The sequence below is a fragment of the Triticum aestivum genome, chromosome 2A (genome assembly GCF_018294505.1).
Source record: "Triticum aestivum cultivar Chinese Spring chromosome 2A, IWGSC CS RefSeq v2.1, whole genome shotgun sequence".
NCBI lineage: Eukaryota > Viridiplantae > Streptophyta > Magnoliopsida > Poales > Poaceae > Triticum > Triticum aestivum.
The window spans coordinates 64,342,123-64,350,313 of NC_057797.1; the positions used below are offsets into that span (position 1 = coordinate 64,342,123).

An 8,191-nucleotide genomic window follows, 5' to 3' on the forward strand; every position below is an offset into this window, starting at 1 on the left:
CGGCCTGCGGCTGGGTGATCGGATCTCGAGATCCGTCAGCTAGTCCCGGCTACGTGTCGGGGAGACATAGTTGCCGGTGAAAACCGAGCCGTTGGCGGGCGATGACGGCGTTTTACGTCGTTACCTTGATGAAGGCATCGTCGTGTAACTGTTGTCAACCCACTCGTGCTGCTTCGGGGGAAACCCTAGGATCTGGTCTTCCAGATCGGACGATGACGGTACTACGATGCCGTCTCTCTCTTGAGAGCATCGTTTGTGGAGCAGCGCTGGAAGACAGAGGCGGGAGGTGGAGCGGCTTCGTCTTGCACGGAGCTTCGATGGAGCTGTCAAGTCATGCCTGGCCGACAGGTGCTACGCTGAGTCATGCCTGTTCGGCAGGTGCTACGCACGACAGATCTTCCAAAGACTTCAAGCTGTGTCGGCTGGTGGTACTTGGCAGCATGGTGCTGAGGTGTATCAGTGGCGACCGCGACGTGCTTAGCTGTTTGCGCGCAGGGAGGAGGTACCGTTGGGCGCCATGGTGGCGTCGACGATAGCTAGACCGAGCAAGGTTGATGCATCAGTATAGTTTTAAAGATGGAGCGATGGCAGTTGGCGGCGGCGGCCTCTGAGAGCACGCCGGACCGGCGAGACCCATGCCCGACAGGCGTCCTGGATGGGTCCTCAGGTCTTAGATGTTAGGTTTGGCTGCGATGTCTGTTTGGTATTTGGCCCAGGCTATCTGCGCCCTTCATCAAGTGGATAGGTGTAGCGATAGTTTGTTGCTTAGACGGCGGTTTAGTCTTACTGTTGTATTACTTTGTAAGATCTTGTGAAAATAATTAATAAAATGACCGTATGCATCGCCCAGATGCAGAGGCCGGGGGTCATCCTCCTTTTCTAAAAAAAACATACGCTATCCTCTCCTCAACCAATAATTAGTTTATGATTTTAATCTTCTTTTGAACAGGCTACACAGTTACAAATCAATGGAGGATGGATATGTCCTTCGAAGCTAAAAATAGTAACATGGTGCTTGTAAGGTATCGTGTCCAAGTATGAAACAAATCGCAACACATTGAATCATGTCTGCTACAATATTCGTCCACGTGGTATACTTAAATTTGTACAATGCGAGCCACCCTGCAGCAATTCGTGTAGCACAAATGAAATGGAAGAAAATTAAGTAAGGCATTTTAGTTAATCAGCTTTCTGTTTCGAATTTTATTTTCTCAGCTATGCATCGTATTTGTTTTAATTTATGCTTCTGCTTGTGGCCAACATAACAGCTAATGAACACTAGTAGAAAACAGAGCATCTGTCCCGGTTTCAGAGGACTTTTAGTCCTGGTTCTGCAACCGGGACATAACGATCGAGACTAATGCCCATCACTTTTAGTTTCGGTTGGCTTACGAACCGGGACTAAAAGAGCTCCACGTGGCCGCTGTGGGGCGCCCAGGCAGGAGGACCTTTAGTCCTGATTGGTAACACCGACCGGGACTAAAAAAAAACCACGCGTTAGCAGCTCCCAGGCGCTGGTTTTTTTTAAGGAGGGGGGGGGGGGGGGGATTAGGAGTTTTGGAGGGTTTAGGGGTTTCGTATTGTGTTAGCTAGCTACTACCTATATAGAGAAGTGACATCTCTTTCTTCGTGCTTGGTCGACGCTAGCTACTACATATAGAGAGAACTCGACGGTAGCTAGTAAGCAAATGAAGGAACCATTAATTACACAACATCGTCATAAACATATATAGAGAGAAGTGACCTCTCTTTCTCTGTGCTTGGTTGAACAACAAGTTTTCGTATATCTATCCGACGGTACTACATATAGACAATATAACATCTCTTACTATCCCTGACATCATCTACCCAAATCATTCAATTCTGCATGGTATTCTCCGTCTTTAGGTATGACGTGGTCAAGAAAAAATCTTACCAATTCCTCTTGAATTGCTCGTATGCGATCATGTGGTAAGAGTTCGTCCCACTTCTTCCATATCTAATTTAAAGAAGGGGGTCAATACATATATATGAATGAAACTCAATACAATTGATGATAATAAAATAAAATTATGAATATTGTTTACGTACTTCAAATTGTTTGTTAGATAAGCCCCGCTCAGAGGTCTAGTGGCAAATAAACTCGCAAACATAGTATCCTTATAAATTATTCCCGTGTGCCTGCCACAAGCACTTTACGAGAATAGAGTTCAATCAAACAGATAAGCAAGCATGACAATGGTATTGATGAAATTAGAATCAATGAGAGATGTGCGGAACTAGCTAGTACTACTTATTTTAGGATGCGTAAATCACAGCTTCTTCTTCTCTAGACTCGAAACCATTCCGGTGAATTTATTCCAAATCCTTCCCAGCCAATAAAATGATTACTTAATTTCAGGAAATGAACGAAAGTTGCCGATATGATGTGATAATGATTGAACTTACTTCTGGAGCATTTCACTCATGTCCGACCACTCCTTAGCCTCTTTACGTCTCGAGTCTAAGATAATTGCTACTCCCACGTCAAGCTTAATGGATAGCAAAATAAAGTGGAACCTGCGCACGCATAACTCATCAATTACACTTAATGTCGTGTAAGCGAAACCGAATATGCACTAAGACAGTAACACTCACTTGAAGTTGTAAGGAAAGAGTATTTCCCTTTTGTTTTGATGTCGAAGGAACGCGTTTAGCAAGTTTTCCTCAATATGTTTGGCTCTGTTTTGTACCGCCCATTCATTTACGGTATTTGGGCTAATGAACCCAACATCATAGATTTGTCCTCTTTTGCACCCGACGATCTTCAATCTGCATAATATATAGTGAGGATAATTATATATACATACAATAAACGAGCTAAGCTAGAGACTTAATTATAGAAATAATACTTACAGACAGTAGCAAGTCACGATAGTTTTGTTGATGGCGTCTTGATTGTATAACTGAAATAATTTCACAAATTAACGTACATCATGTCGACTCCAATAAAGTCATGCTCATGTTTAATTTCCAGCAAAATACTATCGGTCCCATCCTTGCTGCATGTTTCCAAATACCAGTCATGTAATTTTTGTATCATCGTTGATAGTTGCCGGAGCTCATCAGGTTTGACAAGAGACTTCCTGCGCTCGTACTTAAATATACAAATGGTACAAGTAGCACATACCGGAGATGACGGGGGTGAGGACGCCGTCGCCGATGACCATGCAGGTCCCGATCATGACCATGACGAGTAGGGCGGTCTTGAGGCTGCGGTGCGCCTCGAGCCATCGCCTGACGCGGGAGCCGTGGGCGACCTCCGGCGGGCGCTCGAGGCTGTAGGTGGAGAGCTCCTCGTGAGCGAGCCCCCCCCCCCCCCCCCCCCCCCCCCCCCCCCCCGCCGTTGTCGTCGGCTTGGAGCACGATGGAGACATAGTTGAGGAGCGGGATGAGGGTGAGCGTCCAGAAGATGAAGGAGAGGACGCCGAGGATCTCGTCGTTGGAGTCGGTGTGGGCGATGTCGTCGGCGAAGATGCTCTTGTAGACATAGACGGGGAGATACTCAGGTCCCGGTACACCACCCACCAGAGCCACATAGCAGTTTCAGCGTTGATTCATGTTCCCCCTACCTTGCTTAATTTTGAATTGGGAATCTGTGGCTGACCTTTCCGGGCTCCATGGCGGTCGCCCTCCTAAGCTTGACCAGGATCTGTCAACTGCTCGGCGAGGAAACAGCTAGGCTCTGATGATAACGCTTAGGTTCTCCTCCTATGTCCAAGAAGAGAGCACATCAAGAACAGAGCAGCCAAGGACAACATTGCGGCGCGCACACACGAACGGACGGACACCTCGAAAGGAGCGAGAGCTGGCAATGCCAGGATACGGCGCTATACTATATTAGTACTCCCTTCGTTTTTATTTAGTCCGCGTATTAACTTTGATCAAAGTCAAGCTTTTTAACTTTGATAAAGTTTATAAATAAAATTATTAATATCTACAATAACAAATCAATATCATTAGATTCATTATTGAATGTACTTTCAGTTCATATAGATTTATTATGGTAAATGTTTGTATTGTTTTATATAAACTTGGTCAAACTTTATGAAGTTTGACTTCAGTCAAATCTAATATGCGGAATAAATAAAAAGGAGGGAGTACTAGTATACGAAGGAACCAAGGTGGGTATATGAAGGGGGAAGAAGACAAAGAGATCGAGGAAGCAAATACTCCCTCATTTCCGGTTTATAGGGCTCAATTCAAAAATCTCACCAACCAAGGTAGATGATGAGCGATGAAATACATTTTTGTAATTTGCAAAAGCACCCAATTAATGCTCTTGTTTTCTTTAAAAATTTATGTTTACCAATGTATTAATTGCAATGCATGCATTGGTCCATTTTCTATTAATACTTGCATGTAATTATTTAAAGCACCTTGGAATCTGAACTTGTGATGGAGAATAATCAAATTGAGTCTTATAAAATGAAAAAAATCAAGATTTCAGATAAGCGCTATAAACCAAAAAGAAAGGAGTAGATAATGAAGGAGAATGAAGAAAGGCATACATATCCACCGAGAAAAACATGGTGGGCATCACCGAGCGGCGGGGGACGTGTCACGTGTGGTGGGGGCCCGTCCACCTACAACCTCCACAACTAGTGTGTCTCTCCCAAGCTGCTTCAAAGAGATAATCAACTCAAAAACTCACTCATTCAAACAAAATGAGGCCGGCATACTAAAATCCATGGATATGATGTGCAAGCAGATACGGGCGGACCAACCTTTTGGCCGGGCACCAGTTTATCGCAACGTGCAGAGGCACCGAGGCCGGAGGACAAAGAAAGGCATGCGCGTCAACTCATACACATTCTCACTCCTACTCTATCATATCATCGACCTTTAGCTTTCGGGAGCGCAGACCAGGGACAGCCTCCCCTAGATCGATCGCTGCTGCCGGTGCCGGCGCCCAGAGGCGGAGGCAGGATTTCTCAAAGCCTAGGGCTAAAACTAAGTGGCTATAAAAAAATCAAATACCACGCATGCTAATACATGTTAGAAGTACACCACAAATTCACCAAAATGAAAAATATGAATTCATATTATGTTAAGAGCAATTTTGATAAAATATGTAAAAAAAATTAACAATATCCATCATTGGAAAGTTGGTACCAATTAATGAAGACTTTGTTCATTTGAGGTCATTGTCTGTTCACAAGCAATAATAAAAGGACATGGACTTGTAAATATAAATCAAGTACTAGTATTTAAAACCAAGACATTGGATAGACTAAATCAAGTGTTCATTTGAAATTTTGCAAAATAAGAACATATGAACAAATTGACTAAAGTGATAGAATTTTAACATCACTAATTCATTGATTTTGGCTGCTACAAAAGAACTAGGAAAAAATGATACAAGAAACTACAGATTACCTATCATGTCCAGCCGGTTGTGTAAATGGAGCTGAACAGAATAGAACGGTTGATGGGGGCTGTGGCGCCGTCCGCCGGGCGCAGCCGCGCAGGTCCGGATGTACGGTTCGTCGAGTCAAGTAGTCGAAGTGTCGAGGGGAATTGGCGACGCAGCATGAACGAGGTTTGTTTTCTGATCGATCTGGCGAAACGATGGAAAGAGATCAGCGATGGTGAGGTGGTGAGCAGCAATCAGGCAAGATCTTTTTTTGGGGGTAGCTACCATGTGAGATCTGTTTCTGATTCGTTTTGGAGCGATCGTTCGTCGGGGCTTGATGGCGGTGGAGAGCTTTCTGGGTTGTATATGGGCTGAGGCATGGCAATGGATGTGCACGTCTGGGGCTGGGCTTTTATAAGTGTACAAACATGCAAAATTCCTGCTGGATAATGTAGTTGCGAGTTGGGTCACGCCTGGGGCTATAGCCCCAGTTGCCCCAGGCCCAATTCCGCCTCTGCCGGCGCCCCGCCCCGCGTTAATGGTGGGGCTCATCTCGCATCTTTCGTGGCTAAAAATCTACGCTTTTCTTCCTTTCACCTTTGCCGCAAAGCGATGCGAACGATTGGAGATGCCTCGCTGAAAAAGATGGATGTCTGGTGGTAGACGGATCTTGGTAGGGAGTTTGGCACGGAGGGGAGAAGATAGATTGGTCTGAGATCGTCGAGTGGGTGGATGACAACTACTAATCGGCAGCACCAACTACAACCATGAATGGGCAATAGACTTGCTCAAGTTCCATACTACCACCTCCTCTCCGTATCACTCAGCCTGCCACTAATGTCTACTACCTTTGTGTAAGCTAGGGGAGGTGGACGATGAAGAAGAATCTTGGCATTCTTCTTCCAATTAATGCATGGAGGGGACACGATAGATCTATCTGATCTCATTTCTTTATGGTCGTGCAGGAGAATCAAAAAAGGAGAGAGATCCTTATCTTTGGTTGCAAGGGAAGGTGGACGGTACCCAAAAAGATACTTCCTTCTTTCCGGTTTATAAGGCTTATTTTAATTTTTTTTTATTTTATAAGGCTCAGTTTGGTTATTTCCCATCACATGTTTAGATTTTAAGATGCATTAAATCATCGCATGCAGGTTGAAGAGAAAATTGACCAATGTATGTATTTTATGCATGCATGCATTGCAATTAATGCATTAATAAACATAATTTTTTGAGAAAAACAAAAGCATTACTAGTTTGGTACTTTTGCAAACTACAAAAAATATTTCACTACTCATCATCTATCTTAGTTGATTAGATTTTTGAATTAAGCCCTACAAACCGAAAAGAAGGGAGTAATGTGAAAATGAAAATTTCTAAAGTACCGACCTTCTGCTGCAGCAAGCTGGCGATGGAACGATGATGGAAAACGCCGGAAGATCGAGTGGATCAGTGGAATTCTTCCGGTCCCTGCACCTGAGCCAAGCAACAGTACTGCTATGCTAGTTGATACAGTATATTCTTCTAAGGCTGGTCATAGTGGGGAGTAACTTAGACTAGTGTCATATGCACGACACTAGTCTAAGTTACTACCCCCATAGTGCAAAGTATCTTAGTAGTAGTGTCATAGTTTGTTTCATTTATTGTCTTATAGACTCATTTTACCTCGAAAAGCGCTATGTTACAGTAACATATTATGTTAGGCTGGTCATAGTGGGGAGTAACTTAGACTAGTGTCATGCATATGACACTAGTCTAAGTTACTATCTCCATAGTGCAAAGTAACATAGTACTAGTGTCATAGATTGCTTCATTTATTAGCTCATAGACTCATTTTGTCTTGGGAAGCGATATGTTATAGTAACATATTATGTTACCACAAACACCTCTTTCCTCATTAAATAGTTGCCACATAAACAAAATTGTCTTGGGATGTGTTAAGTTACTACCTAAGTTAGGCTGGTCACAATGGGTAAGAACATAAGCTAGTAACTTCACACTTCCCTAGACTATGTTACTACCTCCATAGTGGGTAGGAACATCTATGTAGTGTCATGCAACGATGTATTTATTAGGTTATAGACTCATTGTTTCTTGGAGTGTGTGATGTTCCGGTAACTTAGCTAGTTACCACAAGCACCTCTCTCTTCATTAAATACGTGCCACATAAGCAAAGTTGTATTGAAGTGTGTGATGTTACTCCTAAGTTCCTCCCCACTGTGACCAGCCTTACTCCCACTATGGCTAGCCTTACTCCAAGCACCTCTCTCCTCATTAAATACTTGCCACATAAGCAAAATTGTCTTGAGATGTGTTAAGTTATTACCTAAGTTACCCCCACTATAGCTAGCCTAACGAGTTGGGATCCGTCCCCAATAAAATGTACTAGTAGACGACTGGACCCTGATCATCTGATGCAACAGAGAGCGTTGGAACGGCCGGCCATGATCGCCGCACCACAGGTTTATCACACGATAAAGAAATGAAGCGGCGAGCGAGTACCGAGAGAACACATGGGCGATCTCCTCGTGGATCTCGCAATCCCAACGCGCAATCCATCATGGTCCACCCCCGCGCCACATGATAGAGATCCAAGCGAATCGTCACCGTCACTCACACCCGTAACAATACATTATGGGATACTACTAAATGAGTAAATGAAACAACAGTAAATAAGTAAACGGGATACTAGTACTCAAAAAATAAAAAACATTGGCGAATAGTAAATGAGTATAAGGTGACAAGGTCGTCTGTTTCCTCCAAGGAACTGAATTTGGCTTGGCGCCGTCGCGGACCCTCCACCGGCACCGGCACCCCGCA

The 8,191-nt window shown here is 44.0% G+C and overlaps 2 long non-coding RNA genes across 4 annotated transcripts; both read right to left on the reverse strand.

The window, feature by feature from the left end:
* Nucleotides 1-1,714: 1,714 nt before the first annotated feature.
* LOC123187490 (uncharacterized) lies at nucleotides 1,715-3,316 on the reverse strand. 2 transcript variants are annotated; one of them, XR_006494020.1, is made up of 6 exons: nucleotides 3,149-3,316; nucleotides 2,875-2,924; nucleotides 2,617-2,790; nucleotides 2,428-2,538; nucleotides 2,071-2,172; nucleotides 1,715-1,978 (listed from the first exon to the last, which is right to left on the reverse strand). It is a non-coding gene; the product is annotated as an uncharacterized lncRNA (long non-coding RNA). The 2 variants fall into 2 exon arrangements; XR_006494019.1 differs by having other exon boundaries at nucleotides 2,875-3,020.
* A 48-nt stretch (nucleotides 3,317-3,364) lies between these two features.
* Nucleotides 3,365-5,858, reverse strand: LOC123187492 (uncharacterized). 2 transcript variants are annotated; one of them, XR_006494022.1, is made up of 4 exons: nucleotides 5,660-5,858; nucleotides 5,398-5,578; nucleotides 4,530-4,638; nucleotides 3,365-3,729 (listed from the first exon to the last, which is right to left on the reverse strand). It is a non-coding gene; the product is annotated as an uncharacterized lncRNA (long non-coding RNA). The 2 variants fall into 2 exon arrangements; XR_006494021.1 differs by having other exon boundaries at nucleotides 5,398-5,722.
* Between the last annotated feature and the right edge of the window lie 2,333 nt (nucleotides 5,859-8,191).